Genomic DNA, 18,604 nt, shown 5'->3' with positions numbered 1-18,604 from the left:
ACCACACTGTACCTTTCAGGGTATAAACGCTCCTCACTGGGGTGGTTCCCTCAGGTGGATATCTACTGTACTTTTAGTTAGGGAACTGAACTGTACCATACCACACTGTACCTTTAATAGAACAATAAACACAAAGACAATACTGTACCATAAAGAACAATCACAAACCCTAATGTAACAGTAACAGATGGAATGAAGCTGAGGAGAGTTTGCAGGATCCGTGTGCAGACTTTATTCTGACAGAGACAAGGAGGTACACAGTGCAGTTCAGAAGAGCAGAGTCAGGGGCAGAGCAATAAGGTCATCAACCAGAATCACACACACAGGAACAAGGCAAACGGTCCAATAAACCAACCCCAAAATCCAGAGTCAAGGGGCAGGCAGAGATCATTCAGCAGGAAGACACAGTTCAGAGAAGGCTTAGGAAGCAGAAATTACTGGCAACACTTCACAAAGAGTGTGTGAGTGAGGGGAAGTGGAAGTAGTGGAGCTGAGGAGGCTATTGAGAACAGGTGTGTGTAGGACTCACGGTGGCCAGGTTGGGCATTGCACATGACACCAGAAATGTAGGGGCAGCAGTTCCTCTCCTGTTTGTTTATAAATCACTTCGCACCAGTTTCCATGAGGTTTATTTCTCATAAATGAGAGACAGGGAACTGGATTAACAAGTTTCACACCTTTCTCTTTTCACAGTATTTTTTACAAATGAAAAACACATTCTTATTCCCAACTCGTCCAGTTTTGAAGCTTGGGCAGAACCCCTTAGCGTCAGTAAATGCACGCTGAAGGTGACCTATTGCGTAAGGTTTTGACCCCCACGGCAGTCCCATACACTGCGAGGTAAATCCTCCTGCGTCTTAATTTGACGTCGACGGACCTGCGTTTCACCGAGGTTTGTAGAGAAAATATTTTAGTAACCTCAGTCATTGTCAAGGTGTGACCAAAAACAAGGCTAAAAGGCACATTGAGGAGTCATGTCTAGACATTTATTGACCCTTACAAATTTAAAGTTTATGCAACAAGCTCAGCTTCTAGCCTGTGAGCTAGAGAGAACAGAAAAAACTCAACCTTGACAGCACAATCAGTCCTCTTTTAACACCTTGGATCAAACCATTTAACATTCAAGGTACATTCCCCAGTAACAGTGAATGTGAAGAACTCCACTTAACTGGACATCACTACTTCACAGACAATCTCACACTTTAGATTAACCATCACAAGATTTCAATATTAAATATCAATGAAAATAATGTTGTAAAATACCCACTCTTCTTTACTAGCATGCACAACTAGTATAGAAAGATACATTTAAAAGATATTAAATTATTGACCATTTACATGAAATATAGGATTTGAACAGAATTTTAACCTTTTATGAGCTAATCACTTTAAAGGATTTTTTAATGAAAAACATTAACTTTAAAATGAATAAATATAACCAATGTATACATTCTGGGCAATCTTAAAATCAAAGCTAGGGCTATTACTGCAATGTACCTAACCATAAACAACGTACTCTGAACTTGTGCTGAACAAATTAAAATTCATACTTTACTCCCTAAACACACTGCATCCCTTATTCTTACATGTGGGGCCTTAGTGGGCCATCAGTCATCACATGGTGTTTGTTTAATCGGTGTGGTTTCTAAAAAGCACTTTTATCATTTTAACTCAATCCCTGAGAGCACACACACGTCTCCAATACGTCTGGAAAAGGTCGGAGCGTCTTAAATATGTTGCGTTCCATTCAAACTGATCCTAAATTGGTCTCATCCTCCTCACCGTGTTGCAGACATCGATCGTACGCTAATATCGCTCTGTTCGACGTCGGCTTTATGCAGGAAATTTCACCTGAGCATCACTTTGCCTGCTAGGATTCATTCCTCGTCTTTTTCACTCCACGAAATCATGGCAGTATGCGGCAGTGTGACTCGTGTTGTCACCAGCGAAACACCACACTTGCGCTGGAGATCAGATTTAAAAAAGCGGTTTAATAACCAGTGGTTTTAAGATCAACACCCAATTATGAACGACACTAAGAGGTCGCAGTATCACCATCCCACAGGCAGGGAGACATGACCTACCTCTGGAGGAAGAGTACATGCTTTTACAATGATTATAATGGTTCAGTAAAGATTACATTAACTGCACTGTCAATGAAGAAAGAAGTGAGTGTGTGTGTATATATATATTCTCCATTGTCACACACAGGAAACCTCATTCGTTTAATAAATAACACTAGTTAAATAAAGCTGTAGGAGAACAGACAAAAGATTTATTTTAAGTGATAGACAATAATGAAATATATGTTCTGGGTTTTAGCTCTTCTAAAACAACTTTACAGAACTTGATACCACACTGAATAGATCATCTCTCAAAACGGCAAAGACTGAAAGCACAGCAGCACAGAGTCGTTTTCTTGCTATTGTGCTTGCTTCATTATGTAGGAGAATATACAGTTCATTTGAATAAACTTTAGCTGCATGAATATGTGCACTAATTCCAAGCGCTGAAAATGTGTAAATGAACAGTAGCCGGACAAGTTCATTTTTTATTGTTCACACTTCAGTAGTTATTAGGAAATTGGTACACAACATGGATAACTCCTCAAAAGAAGACTCTGAATCTTGAGAGCGTTCGATGACCTGATGGACCCATGTTCAACATCACAAAATGAAAGAGAAGCAAGAGATTTCAAGGTGAGCGTATTTATTTTATTGCACATAGGAACAGGAGTGGCACAGTAGAATGGCTTCAAATAAGTGACACCATTCTTTGTGCATGTCCAGGGATTATTCTGAAATTCACAAATTAAAATGTTCACCAAGTGTCAAAGTAATTTATAACTTGGAACAAAGTTGTTTAATTGTGCATTAAATGGTAGCATTAGCATTGTTTATATATATCTTTAATAACCATTTACCATATAAAAATGGCCTGTAGTAATAACCCGTGCGGTTCAGGTGCAGCAGATGAAACTAAGTTAACGAGATTCCAATCATCAGGACACTTAAAGACTACCCAAACTTCCGGCATGGACGCTGCTGGCAACACGTACGTCTGCAGTCACCTACGACCAAAAACAGCACAATTTACAAAACAAATTAATTAAAAAATGAACTGTTGAATGGTTTTATATTTCAGTAGAAGGAAGTGTCCTTATAACGATGTGCATTGTGTCAGATGCAGTACAATTTTAACACTTACTTTGGAAAATACACTTACTTTGACCATACATTTTACCAAACGTCTTAAAACAGGACGACCAACAAAAACTGTGCAGCAACAGATAAGTTACTGTCTCTGACTTTACATCTACAGGGTAGTTGTCATACATTCCGTATCCAAACTGTACAATAACATTTCATCATCTGAACCAACATCATCTTAAAACACCCCAGTATGTCGACACTCTGATTCCACTCTGAGCAGGATTTTAATGTAGTGTCCATATTTTCTCTTCAGTGTTTTTCAGTCCTCATTCCAGTGCATGTTACCCCTGAGATATTCTTCTGTTCAAACACAATGCTTTTGACAGGTTCAATGGATTTCAACCGTTCAGACCCTGTGGCTAGAAGTGCTTAATAAACTATGGTGAGAGTGAGAGCATCTGTTCAAAGCCTGTCATGAGCTCTTCTGTTTTACCTGACGAAATAGGGCACATCCTCTGAGCACCAGCTCTTCTTGCCCCAAGCCCTTCACCAGTCCCTGAGTTAAATGTGTTATTAGATAAGATTATATATTATTAGATTAGTTATTTCCTCTGTTTGCACAGCTGATTAAGCACGCTCCTTTTTTAAAGGGATTTTCCAGACAAACCCTCTAGAGTTATCCATGGTCATACTCTGCAAGTCTGCACAAACAGAAAACGCTCATAGCTTCCTCATCCAACACAAACCAAATAAATATCATTTGAAAACAGCTTCATTACTTGATCACAACACACAAATATGTTGCTGTAGTGAAGCATGAACAAAGAACCTCCTCCACTGTTGCCATGTTTCTTTTTGTAATCAGAAAATGTAGACTGTGAAAGGCCTCTAGTGTAGTGTTTAACATTCATTCCAACATAATGGATGCATTAAAGTGTGAGGACAGTGATGGGTACATCATTGAACTGGACGTATTCATTTACTCACATATAAATGTAACGAAGATTCATAGACATAATACTTGTGATCATACTATTTATTTAGTATACATTTTCTTTTTTTATTAGAAAATATTTTAGATTTGACCGTGATGTTTATCTGAACACCACATTTTGGCAAAACACATTTATCTTTCTTTATCCATCTGGTGCAGCATATCTTTCATCACTCCTCTGCAACACAAACTGAAACAGCTATTAGTTAATTACTTCTGTTAAATAGTCATATTACTACTCTCTTAGTATGGCAACAGAGATTAAATAATCTGGGTCTGAAAGTCAACCAAGGGCTTTTAATAAGATAAAAGATAATAAGCACAAAATTGAATAAAAAATATTTTTATACAATTAAAAATGAAACTTGAGTCATTTAAGTTTCCATATAATAGAACACAATTTCACACCAAACCCCACTGTGAATGAACCACTCTCAAAAAGTGAACAATGCAATGTTATAAACTGGTAGAACATCTTCAAAAAATATAACAGGGTTCTACTGCTTGTTACAATTTTGCAGAAGTATTTAACATAGTCTAACCAAATAAAACTAAAGCGTACCACTGGCCATCTATAAAAACATGGCAGCACTCTCAATTCAAACATTTCATCAGAACCATCATCATATGATAAAACACTTGCTTCTGTCTTTTACATAAAAGGGCCCATATCATTGAACATTTACAGCATTACCTACTCAGTCTACAGCAGTTTAGCCCATCCATTCATCTTGAAGGTAAATATAAAGTTATTTTTTAAAAAAAGTGTTGAGTCACAATGCAGTGCAATCAGAACAGAGTTTATACATCATTGCCAATATTTCTGCACATCCTTAAGAAAATGCATCACTTCTTCTAGAACATTTTTGCACTTAAAAACAAGTTTAACAAGTTTGCCTTTTCAAGGCCGTTATTCGAATTTCTACATAAAATTTTATACCAGTCCATGATCTTCTCTGAAGAGCATGTGGTTCAGCATTCAGACACTGCAAACAGTCTCTCTTACCAGGAACTTTACACATACTAATGAATTTCATCAAATGCCATTCAACAGCTTTTACCTCAGCTTCATCCCATTTCTGTGGCAGTGCTAAGAGAAAAACAGAAAATACAAAAAATATCAGATGCTAGGACAATTACTGAAAATAATACATATCAAATGTTCCTCAGCCTTATCACCCCAGTTACCACTAAAATTCAAGGCCTAATATATATATATATATATATATATATTATTTTTACACACAATCAAGTGCGTTTTAACCTAAACTAAAAGGCTTTTGGACTGCATTTCTATTTTGGCTCAGCAAGAATTATCCTGCAATATTATTGGCTGAGAAAGAAGGAGATGAAGGTTCAAAGTGAGTGAGAAAAACTGTGCCTTTTAAAATCATACAGTACACTCAACCCATATAAGCCTGCTAGTTAGATCATTATCAAGATATTATAAGTGATATTACTGATATTCTCAGTATAGTTTAATGCACTGTGACTACAGATCCATTCTTCATCTTTGTGTCTACACAGCTCAGTTTAACACGTGGAAGATATTAAACTGGATAAGTCAATCATTTGACTTTAATCCAATAGAGCAGTATTTCACCTTTTTAAAAATAGACTGATTGCCAAATTGGGCACCACCAGCTACATTGGAAGATGTGTGCAAGGACGGTAGCCAACATGTCCATAAATACTTAAACATTTCGCTGGTAATGTAATAACCTACAGTCTTTTGGGGAGGATATAGATGGAGCTGTCAAAGACAATCTGGGTTACACAATACAATTTACCTCAAAAGTCTTAACCATTAGATTGGATTTGATTTGAACCATTGGATTTGATTTGAATCAGGAGCAATCAGTCGTCATTGGTGTCGTCATTTCCAGCTGACAGTTCGCGCGCTCAGTTTGTTTGTTTTCTTGCTGCTGTTTAGTACTGTTCCTAAGCTCTTTACTTAAAGTCTTTACTGTTAATACCTTGTTAACTTATCCTTATTAGTTGTGCTTAGTGTTAGTTGTACACTGTTAATACCACTACCATTTTATTATTGTTGTTTTCATATTAATAACTTCTCTCAATTAATAACTCCTTCTCTCCTGATTATGGCGACCGCGGAGGAATGATCTCTCTCCAGGCTCAGCACGGAGCTCAAGCAGTTGGGCCGCTGAATTCAGCGTCTCCTGGAGAAGCAGACGGAGCTCCAGCGGGAGAAGACGAGGCTCGAGGCCGCCCGCGATGCCTCCTACGCGGCCGTTGGCACGCCAGCTCCTCTGTCGCAACGGCTCCCCGGGACGGCCACCTTCAGTCCCTCCCCGAGCTGGGAGCGTCAGCGTGGGCGTGGGAAGCCGAGGTCGTCTCCCCCTCTACCGCAGCCAGTCTTCATCTCTACTAACCGGTTTGAGGTGCTCAGCTCCTGGCCCTCACCTGCTCCGGAACCGGCACCGAGAACTAAACAGGGCGGTGTTCTTATCATCGGCGACTCTATAGTCAGACATTTAAGAGTCTCAGGCACAAAGAGTAACGCTACTGTGTCCTGTCTTCCAGGTGCTTGTGTCCTGGATGTTGCCAGGCGACTTCCCTCGGCGCTGCGGCAGCGTGAGGATCTCGGCACCGTCGTTCTCCACGTGGGGACGAACAACACTTCCGAACACTACCGTTCGCTTCTGGATACCGCTCGGAAGAAGACGGACGCCAGGATCGTCGTCTCCGGCCCCCTACCCACCTACAGACGAGGATGTGAAGCGTACAGCAGGCTCTTCGCACTCCACTCCTGGCTCCGGGTTTGGTGTGGCACTGTCGGCGTGGACTACGTCGACCACTGGGAGTGTTTTCGGGAACGTCCTGCCCTCTACCGCCGGGATGGGCTTAACCCTAGTCGTCTAGGTTCTGCAGTTCTCTCTGGGAACATCGAGGATGTTCTTCGCCAGGCTTGACTAACCCCACCCACCAGCAGAAACCAGGAAAGTAGATTACACAGCGAACAGGTAAGTGATTTTAAGGATACATTTACAGATAATAAAGCTTGCTCTAAGAAATATAAACATTTGATACAGTATCAATACTGTGTCTGTCCTCTGAATCAAACATAAACCCAGAAAATATCAAACAGCGTGCCCCAATAACCTAATCACTATTAAACCATCAGAAACAGAGGGTAGTATCATCCCCACAGACCTAAAGTTTGGCCTACTCAATATAAGAGCACTTAACTCTAAAGCAGTCATTATACATGAAATAATAATGGATCAGAAACTTGATGTTTTATGCCTTAGTGAAACTTGGGTCAGAAATGATGAATATTTAGCACTAAATCAAGCCACTCCTACAGGCTATAAATACGTACACAGCCCCAGACTGACGGGCAAAGGGGGTGGATTATGTATAATTTACAAAAATAATGTAATTATTAACCAAAAACATGGTTACAACTGTACTTCCTTCGAAATTATGTACATTAACATAATTAACCCCGCCACAAATAAGAACACTATCTCCTTATTAAACATTTATAGACCACCAGGGCCCTATTCAGAATTTATAAAAGAATTTGGTGAACCTTTCCCCTTTTCTCTTTCGGGAGGCGAGTCACGTGAGCCTCGGACCCGCACCCAATCAAAGGAAGGACACCTCCCAATAGGGCGTGACCGAGCTACCTTTGAAAAGAGGATGTCGACTCATTTCTCTCACTCTCTTTCTTTTTGAAACCCTCTCTCATTTTCTGGCTCTCTTAACTTCCACTCTTAACTTCCTTTCCTGAAGCTCTGAACTTCGCTCTCTAACTCTTAGTTCTTAGCTCTTAGCTCTTGCATTTTCAACTCTAAACTTTTAGCTCTCTCTTACAACTCTTAACTTCGTCTCCGCTCTGAACGTCTGTACGCGTTCTCTTTGTTTTATCTCTTCAAGCTCCAACCTCTCCAAGCGAGACGTTTTCTCCTCCTCACGCCGACGAACAAAGACTTTTGAAGAAATCTCACTAAGCTTCCAGGAGATGTCTTGAGTTAGCTAGTGCGAGAAAGTCTACGAATACGTCGAATGATTTGAATACCTTCCTTTCTTTTAATTGTGTTTGTTTTATCGCCCATCGAAGTTTGATCTCACGAGTGATCAAAGCAGGTGAAACTTATTCGTGGCCAGAATAAGATATCACCCTTTTTGATTAGTTGATAGCGGATATATTAGCATTATAAGCCGACTTCTGAGGGCACTACTTCTGGAGAATCGAGCGACGAGGCAACCACTCTGAAGACGCCTTCCCTTTCTCAGGGAACACCAGCCAGGCCCACGGTCCTCCGTGAAAAGCTCAATCCAGTCCAACGCCATTACGCCTGAGGCCGAGAGCTTCTGACTCACCCTGGGAGGAACTCCCTTTTCAACGGCGCTCAGAGGACGAGAGGCGAAACCCGGAGCACGGAAATCGAACCGTGGGACCCGGCGGCTCGGCAGAAAAACGGCGAACGAGTAAGCCAGCTAAATTCTCACATTCACCAGAAGCTGATGCCTAATTAAGTCCCTTTATAAGTTTATACGTAATCAAACCTCAGTTAGCAACATTTTAGTCACAAGCCATAGTGCCTAGCTTATCTTTAAAGTCGAATCGGCTTCCCCTACGTTGATGCCGTGAGATTACAAGATTATGCTATGTTAATTAAATATCCTTCTTCTTTGTTAATAAAAACTTTCATTATTTGAAATTACAGTGTGTACAGTCTGTTCATTAAAAGTTCAGAAAATCCTGAAGATCTCACTTAGCTTGACTATTATTCATTCTCAAACTAATTATTCACGTTTTAATTGCTTAAGCCAATTATAAACTTTAATTACTATCATTAGTCAAATATCAGTAATCATAAGAGTCTGAATAAGGTCAACGCTATAAACACAATATATAAATATATATATCAAATTTATATTTATATATTTATCACGGTGTATATCAACATACAACATACAACTACCACAGCTAGAACTGGAGAAAATCATCCATCCATCCATCCATTATCTGTAACCGCTTATCCAATTTTAGGGTCGCGGGGGGTCCAGAGCCTACCTGGAATCATCGGGCGCAAGGCGGGAATACACCCTGGAGGGGACGCCAGTCCTTCACAGGGCAACACAGACACACACACACACATTCGGAGAAAATCATCTACTCGTCAAATTGTACGACCTGCACACTTGATGCAATACCAACAAAACTATTTAAAGAAGTATTACCAGTCATAATCAATCCCATTTTAACAATCATAAATTCGTCCCTTAGACTAGGTCACATACCCAAAGCATTTAAACTAGCAGTTATTAAACCCCTGATCAAAAAACCGAATCTTGATCCTAGTGTACTATCCAATTACAGACCCATCTCTAACCTTCCCTTCATATCTAAGATCTTAGAAAAAGTTGTGGCCCAACAACTTAGGTCATACTTGCATAAGAATAACATATATGAAAAATTTCAATCTGGTTTTAGGCCACACCATAGCACCGAAACAGCTTTAGTTAAGATAACAAACGACCTTCTTCTCACCTCTGATCGAGGCTGCATATCCATGCTAGTTCTACTAGACCTCAGTGCAGCTTTCGATACAATTGATACTATTCTGCTAGAAAGATTAAAAAACATGGTTGGAATAACAGGAACAGCCCTATCATGGTTTAAGTCTTACCTCACAGATCGCTATCAGTTTGTAAACGTAAATAATGTTTCTTCTACTCATACAAAAATGAGATTTGGAGTTCCCCAAGGCTCCATTTTAGAACCTTTACTATTCATATTATACATGCTGCCACTGGGCAGAGTTATTAGCAGGCATGGCATTACCTTCCACAGTTATGCAGATGACACACAGTTATACATATCAGCCAAACCAGATGACAAACCTACACTAAAGAAAATGGAGGACTGTGTTAAAGAAGTGAAGCATTGGATGTCATACAATTTCCTTCTGCTAAACAGCGACAAAACCGAGGTTCTCCTTCTAGGTCCAAAACCTGCTATAAATAAGGTATCAGACTTAATACATAATTTTGACTTCCCTGTTCTCCCTAGCTCATCAGCTAAAAATCTGGGTGTTATAATTGATTCAGATCTATCATTTGATCAGCATATAGGTAACATTACAAGAACAGCTTTCCTACATCATCGGAACCTCGCTAAGTTAAGAAATTCCTTATCCCTCCCAGATGCGGAAAAATGAGTTCACGCTTTTATTACATCAAGATTAGATTATTGCAATGCACTTTTATCAGGATGCTCCAGCAGAAACTTGAGTAAACTCCAGTTAATTCAAAATGCTGCAGCCAGGGTCCTCACTAAAACTAGAAAATTTGATCATATCAGCCCAGTATTATCGGCCCTTCACTGGCTTCCAGTTAAATTCCGTATTGATTACAAAATTTTTTTACTCTCGTATAAATCCTTACATGGTCTCGCCCCTGAATACTTGCAAGACCTCATCACACACTATGAACCACCAAGATTACTCAGATCTCAGGGCGCCGGCCTCTTACTAGTACCCAGAATTCATAAGACTTCAGCGGGGGGGAAAGCCTTCTCCTACAAAGCCCCTCAGCTCTGGAACAATCTTCCAGCTAGTGTTCGGGACGCAGACACAGTCACTATGTTTAAGTCTAGGCTCAAAACACACTTGTTCAGTTTAGCCTTTGGCAACTAACCTCTGTCTAGTTTAAGGTTGTCATTTCAGGAACTCATGGACATGGAGAATCAGGGTAAACCTGGATGATGTGCTCACAATTTCTCTTGCTTGGAACGAAAGGATGTCTTTGCCTGAGCTCCTTCTGGTTTCCCTACTCCCAGTCTGTTACAGTCAGATCCGTCACTACACTAAAGAAAATATTCACATGCTCTTATTCTCTGCTGCACTCAACTAAACTAACTGCTTCCCTTTACTGTTTTCTGAGAGAATTGCGGCCTACTGATGGAAGATTGTTTGCTGGATTCTCCTGCAGACCAGACCAGACCAGCTGCTCACCTTATTATTATTATTATTATTATTATTATGCAGCATAATGACACTTCATTGGTGATCATTTAAAATTCAATCTATAGTTTGATCAGAGGAGGATGGGTCCCCTTTGTGAGTCTTGGTTCCTCCCAAGGTTTCTTCCTCCAGCCTCGAGGGAGTTTTTCCTTGCCACTGTCGCCTTCGGCTTGCTTGCATTGGGCTTTGATTTAAATGTTCTGTTTTGAAACTGTGAAGCTGCTTTGTGACAACGTCAGTTGTAAAAGGCGCTATACAAATAAATTTGATTTGATTTGATTTGACCATTAGCCTCTACAGTCTTCCCTAACGCCAAATATAAAAATTAATTAATTCATACATTGTCTGTAACCCTTATCCAGTTCAGGACGGCAGTGTGTCTGGAGCCTACTCTGAATAATTGGCCATGAGGCAGGAACACACCCTGGAGGGCATGCCCGTCCTTCACAGTGCGACACACACTCACACATTCACTACCTGCTGCGCCACCGTGCCGCCCAAATGTAAAAATATTTAATACAAGTTTGTAGAGACATTATTAAATCTGTTTAGCTTGCTGTTAATTACCTCAGATAGATAGATATTATAGTCAGAGATAACTTCAGGTGAGGATGATGCTATATATATAGCTACAAAGTGTGTAAGGGGATTCATAGATTGAGAAGAGGTGGTACAGTGCAGAGAATGTATCGTTCAGTGCATGGTAAATGTGTCACAAAGCAGATGTGAATGATTGGTAAAAAGGGGAAATATTGGTATACTCTATAATCTTACCTTTGTTTTTACCGATAGGCATCACTGACGATTCTTCTACAGTACGCTTACATGGGCTCCCAACTGAAAGATCCTCTTCCTCACTACTCAAAGTAGGGTTGTCTGACAGTGCATCTACTTTTTCTAAGACAGACACCATTAGATATTAGATCAATAACATTCCAAATTAAATACAGACACCTCATTAGAGATATCTAACATTAATAAATAATACATTTACAAGTTTGGGTTAACTCCAACTGTTTAGCAATCTTACCCAGCTAGCAAAATTGTATCACACACGCCAGAACAAAAACACTCGGCCCGATGCCGGCACGCGGAGTCGGCATTGTCTCGGCCGTAGAGTGGGCCGATAGTTCTGGCCCGAGTCTGGGAAACTCTCGGCGCAGACTCGGCCGAGTGTTGTGGCTGAGGCGCGGCTCAAATGACTCGGCCCTAATCCGGCAAGCCATAACTAAATCGCGATAACCGGACCACAGCCGAGTTTGAGCCAGAAGCACGCCATTAGTGCCAGACTCGGCCCAGATCTGGCTCATTATCGGTTTTAATAGTTTATTTCTATACGCCGCACGCACACACACACACCCCTCCCTTCCCTTCCCTCAGAAAAGGGTACAATCAGGTTTATGGTGAAATTATTGCTTTATTAAATAACTTACACTCTCAGAAAAAAAGAAAAAAGGCACATTATTGGTCACTAAAAGGTACAAGTGTTTAAAAGTCCAGTTTTGTTACTTAATTGTACATTGCATTCTCTTCTCCAGTGGGAGACACGTTTGTAGTATTTCATTATGGAAATGTCATATAACAAAAAACATAATAAAAGTCCTGGAGATGAAACAGAGTGTATGAAATCAACACGTTTTAAAATCTACAATTATAATATAAACATGTTCCCTCATTAAATGTACAAATATGTACAATTGAGGGTACCACCACAATGACAACATATGAAAACCTTTAAACAATGGAAACATACAGCAATTGCAATGTATACAAATAGTACATAAAATCAATACATAGAAAATATATTTGTAACTGGCATTGAAATTTGAAATTGTCATGTGTCATGATTTCCTAAATCCAATTAACATTCAAATACTGTTTAAAAAAAAAAATTGGTTTTACACCCTAAGAACTGACATTTACATTCAGACTTTCCTTAAAAAATATACTATGCTAAGGCCATATAACAATAGCACACATTTGACACTTATTCATGGCACACATCAGTTTGATCAACAGTTTGCAAGCCTCTGCTGTGTTGTCACGCTTTGTCAACACTTCACTGCCCTCAACAATGATGGAAATATCAGCCATATCCTCATCTCTGTCAGCCTGGACTACAGGGATCTTCAGGATGTGCAGTGTAGTGAAAGAACACCCAAGTGTAGTCACCTCAGTTGTACTCCTTGTTGAATTCCAGCTCTATAATTAAACATATAGAGATTATGTACATGTTCTGTTCTCTTCAATATATTTTCTATAAAAATATTGAATGAAAAACTAAGCTGCTTATGCATGCAGATTCATTAACTACAGGACTTCAAATGTAAAACATTATCAGGTTATATTACAAACGATTACACAAACGATTCTGCTACAACTGATGCTAAAGATCTCATCTAAATAAATTAAATTAACCTCCTATCCGCTTTTTTCCCTGCCCACCTGCATTATTCACTGCCCCACTAGTTTTCTTACTGCAGTCCATCTTTACATAATTACATAAAGAAAATGAATTAGTTCATGTTCATAGTTAATTTTGAAAAATTTAACTAACTTCACAGCTCCAAAAATAAACTACTTCACATGCTTTTGTTTATTTTTTCTCTCTCAGTAAATAGGCTTCTACCGTTTTCAATATAACTGATGTCTAAAAGGGGAAAAAATGGCAATCATTAAAAAAAAAAAGTGAGTTAGAAATACTGTACAATAATTTTGAATGCAATAAATTTGAAGGCAAAATTGAATAATTATACAACACTATACAGCCTTCACACTATGACCTGTAGTCTATTCAGCCTCCAATCCCTATGCCCCAATCATGATGAAATGCAGTAGCAACAAATGTGCTTAAAATAAGCAACAAACGTTTTCATCTAGATTATCAAGAATGGCCTGGACATCTCCTCCAAAGGCTGCCATTCCTGTACAGTTTAAGGAGTTTTGGCACATGTGTCCAGTGCACCATGCAACTGACTCTTCAGGTTGATGGCAGTTATTCTACGAAACTCACTCCATATCGAGAGAGAGAGAGAGAGAGAGAGAGAGAGAGAGAGAGAAGAGTAAACAATAGAGAATACAAATTATCAGTCATTATGTACAGAGCCTGTACATTTCTAGACCAACACTGGTTCAGTTGATAATAGTTATGAAGGGATCCAGACTAAAACCATCCTGTCATCCCAAGGCCAAAAAAATAGCCCTCTTTTGGGATGCTTTCATGAGAAGTGTTGTGTGCGATAAAACTTGTTGCCTTTAAATAACATTACTGTGGTTGGACAATGCTGTACGCTTCTTGGTTGATAAGTAAATAAATAAATAATCCAAACAGCTGATGACTTCGCATTATAAGAGTTTTGGAACTGTTTGGGGAAAAAAAGTTAAGTATCATTTTAGACAAGTAAACTAGATTGGTTCACACTAGGTTTTGCAGTGTGAAACAATCCTACAAAAACTATAAAAAGAAAAATATGCTGAAATGGGCCAGAGTCACAAGTACAGCAAACAAACACACTACTCACCTGACTCTCCAAGAACAGTACTGGCCATCATTCTCAAACCAGACAAACCAAAGGTTCCTGCTTAACAACCTCCTTCCGCCGTAAAAAAAAGGTTCGCTCCAACTCATGTTTGGACCCTTTTTATCCATCTCAGCCCTCATTGCCTTTCTCTCTTCATCCAAGGAATCCTCACTCAGCCCTGCAGGGTTTTATCGCAAACATCTTTGTAATCACAAAACTCACATTTGAAGGTAGAACTTTGGTGACATGTAGATACTTTACTATGACATTTTGAATGATGACATCTCAAGGAACCAGCTGTTTTAAAGGAACACACACAATTGGAGTGAAAACAGGGCCAGCGTGTACCATGGAATCCATGGCATACTCTGTGGTGCTTCAACCGAACATCCGGGTCTTGGCTTGTGAAAGAGCAGATTTTCCACTTCATCTAATGTATCCCTTTTTCCCTTAAAAATGAAAACAATATTAATGTTAGTATTGTCATTGTACACAAGTATAGTTTGTAAATGCAATTACAGAACCACAAACGATGTAACGTTATTTAATGTGTTTGTAATTTATTTACACACACACACACACATTATATATATATATATATATATATATATATATATATATATATATATATATATATATATATATATAGCTAAATGTTTTGATAAACAGACGTTGCTAGGTATAGTGTTAGGTATAGTACTAGTGCTGTTAGACACCTACGAACCTTTTAAAAGCAAAACAAAAACAAATAGTAGGTCTGAACACTATTTAAGCCTATTCCTAATGTGGAAAAGTAATGAGAAATGTTTTTACCAAACTGATTCATGTCTGTGCATCTGTTGAACCAATTCAGACAATACGGCTATTTTTGTATCTTTTACGGCTTAATCTTGTAATAACATCCTGCTGCCTTCATATAAATGATATCAGACTAAAGGAGCGTTGTTGTAGACAGCTTCCTGAATTTTCCGTTCTACCTTAAACAGCTCAGCAAACACTGAGGAGGCTCAATATAACGTTACCTACTCCAGTATATAAGGTGGAAAAAAGCCAGCCAACAAGATGCCAACTTAACATTTTCAAAATAGAACTTAAAAGAAATCGCTCAGGCTTGTTACACAGCCTGTTTGAGTCTGTTACGTTGGGCATTTGATTAAATGATACAAACAGCTCATAATCGAACTTTCCATGGCTACCGTCGAGGTGGCAAAGTTAGCTAATATAACAATGCCACGGCAATTTCCCTCACATATTCATGGCTTTAAGATAGTGTTAAAAATAGAACCGTAACTTTAAAATGCTTTGTGAACTAGTTATTTACCTCAATCTTGAACTTCTCCAAACTTCGAGCCACAACAAAGAGAAGTCAACCGTCCTTCGCGCGTATTCCCGAACCTCCCACTGAGCATGCGCAGGTTTATCTTGATCAGTAACTTTTCCAAACAAATTTTCTCAACACATTTTTTTTATGTTGTGCCTACAGGTTGATCAGAACAATACATTTCGAGTTAGATGAACTATCACACAAATGAGTTATATTCCCAACACACTATTTCAAGTATAATCAACTAAATTTGAAGATTTTTTACAGTGCATTAATCACTTGCCCAAAATCACTGCTACTGCCTAATAAAGGATTAGTGTATGTGGAATTATATATTTAAAATATTACATTACACCCAAAAACCAGCCCTGAGATTGAGAATGTATTTTAACCTACTTAGCTAGTACCTTAATGTGTTTAAGCAGTTTTATTTATTTTATTTCTTATACTGAAGTATGCAGTTCTGTGTGAAACAAAAACCCACACAAATGCTCACATTGTCTTGTAAAATACACCATCAAACCACATAATTACTCAAATTAAAATAACTCTATGTATGAGCGATTGTCATGTCATTTCAATGTTTTCTATGTCAGAGGAAAAAAAAGAGCTAGCTAAACCGGTTAGCTATAAAGTTTGTCATTTGAAAAACAAACGGTTCAATATTAGGTATGTAACGTATATCAGTTTATAAAATAACATACGTAACATTAACGATGTTAACTACATTTGGGAGATACCAAAATACTTGTGTATATGAAAATATAAGGTTAAATTGAAATACTTACGGGATGAAGCTGTTCCCTGAGGCCGGTGAGAGCTGCTCACGCGCCGCGGTCACAGAAAAGAGCGCGAATCTTCATTGTCTTCTTCTTCTGTGTTTTTACAGTGGTTCGCTTCTGCCACCTTCCGTTTTCTCATTCAGAGTTCATTCATTTTAAAGCTGTCGTCTTCAAAAACTTAAATAACAATTTCCTCCCTTCCGCACGGCACTGTCTCCTTATTAACCCTATTTATCATAATCATTTCTGTCGTTCGTGTCCCAGTCATTACATCTATATTCTAAAATATTACAGAGCTTACCGATAACTGTAGGGCATTTAACAAGTTAAAATAATGATTATTTTATTTAAAATTTATTACATCGTTTTCCAGACAGTTACCAGTATTTTCTTTTATTTTTAGATGTGGGCCACATACGATTAATACGCAGTATTTAATAAAATGCTCTGATCAGTGTAGTGTGCTAACTGCAATGGCAATCGCCTAGTCAGCCGGCAGTGCCAACATGCAGCCGCAAATGGGCCAGATGCAGCGTGCCGCATTCAGGCCGAGCCTCAGCTAGCCGAGAGTGCCAACGTGCAGCCGGACTTGGGCCATATACAGGGTGCCGCATTTACGCCGAGACGGCAGCCAGCCGACAATGCCAACGTGCAGCCGGAGCTGGGCCAGATGCAGCGTGCCGCATTCACACCGAGTCTCAGCTAGCCGACAGTGCCAACGTGCAGTCGGACTTGGGCCAGATACAGGGTGCCGCATTCACGCCGAGACGGTAGCCAGCCGACAGTGCCAACGTGCAGCCAGAATTGGGCCAGACGCGGCGTGCCGCATTCACGCCGAGAGGGCAGCCAGCCGACAGTGCCGAGCCTGAGCCAGAATCTCCTCTGGTCAATCTACTGGTGATGATAGTTAGTAGTCCATGAGAACTTCAGTGTAGGGACAGCTTCAAGGCACTTGGTGGTTGCTGGAGCGTGGGCAGCTGGTCTGAAGCGTGGAGGAGGGTCTCGACATTCATCCATCAGTGTCCAGACAGACAGGTGGGCAGTTGTTTACTCGGAAAGATGTAAAGGGATGGAATTAGTTTTGAACTGTTTTGTGTTTGTAAAGTAGAAAATATGAAAATTTCCAGAGTGTGGCTAAAGACTCCGGCAGATCTGACTATGACAGCTTTAACTAAAAGGAGAGAACCAGGAGGACACACAGACACGGGAGCATCCTGAAACACTGGCATCCCTCCGCTCCACCGTCAACAAACCTGAGTGATCGCAAGAAGTGGCGGGACGACAGCACCAGCGTCTCAGTTTACTATAATTTCCTGTGTCCATGGACCCCCCGGATCTGCTGCCTTTATCTATGGGGGAATATTAGCTACCAAATGATAAACTAAATAGATGAGTTTTTAGCCTACATTTGAAGATTGCGACTGTGTCTGAGTCCCAAACATTTTCTGGAAGATCATTCCAGAGTCTGGGGGCTTTATAAGAAAAGGCTCTTCCCCCAGCTGAGGCCTTCTGAATTCTGGGAACAATTAAAAATCCAGTATTCTGTGATCTGAGTGAACGTGGAGGCTCATAATAGGAAATTGTATCTTGAAGATATTCAGGAGCAAGCCCATGTAGAGCTTTATATGTTAATAACAAAATTTTGTAGTCAATGCGGAATTTAACAGGTAGCCAATGAAGTGATGATAAAACTGGGCTGATATGTTCAAATTTTCTAGTTTTAGTGGGGACCCTGGCTGCAGCATTTTGAACTAGTTGAAGTTTTCTTAAATTGCTGCTGGTGCATCCTGACAGTAGTGCGTTACAGTAGTCAAGCCTTGAAGTAATAAAGGC

The 18,604-nt window shown here is 39.6% G+C and overlaps 1 protein-coding gene and 1 long non-coding RNA gene across 2 annotated transcripts in view; both read right to left on the bottom strand.

The window, feature by feature from the left end:
* LOC136694071 (zinc finger protein 850-like) overlaps positions 1–18,604 on the bottom strand; it is a 196,988-nt gene that overhangs the window by 73,350 nt on the left and 105,034 nt on the right. The gene's annotated exons all lie outside the window — the stretch shown is intronic.
* Positions 12,554–16,060, bottom strand: LOC136694274 (uncharacterized). The gene is made up of 3 exons (XR_010802162.1): positions 15,987–16,060; positions 14,666–15,114; positions 12,554–13,346 (listed from the first exon to the last, which is right to left on the bottom strand). It is a non-coding gene; the product is annotated as an uncharacterized lncRNA (long non-coding RNA).

This window comes from Hoplias malabaricus, chromosome 4 (genome assembly GCF_029633855.1).
Source record: "Hoplias malabaricus isolate fHopMal1 chromosome 4, fHopMal1.hap1, whole genome shotgun sequence".
In the NCBI taxonomy this organism is placed as follows: Eukaryota; Metazoa; Chordata; class Actinopteri; order Characiformes; family Erythrinidae; genus Hoplias; species Hoplias malabaricus.
Note: the sequence above shows the minus strand (reverse complement) of the source record. Positions and strands in the feature narration are given on the sequence as shown.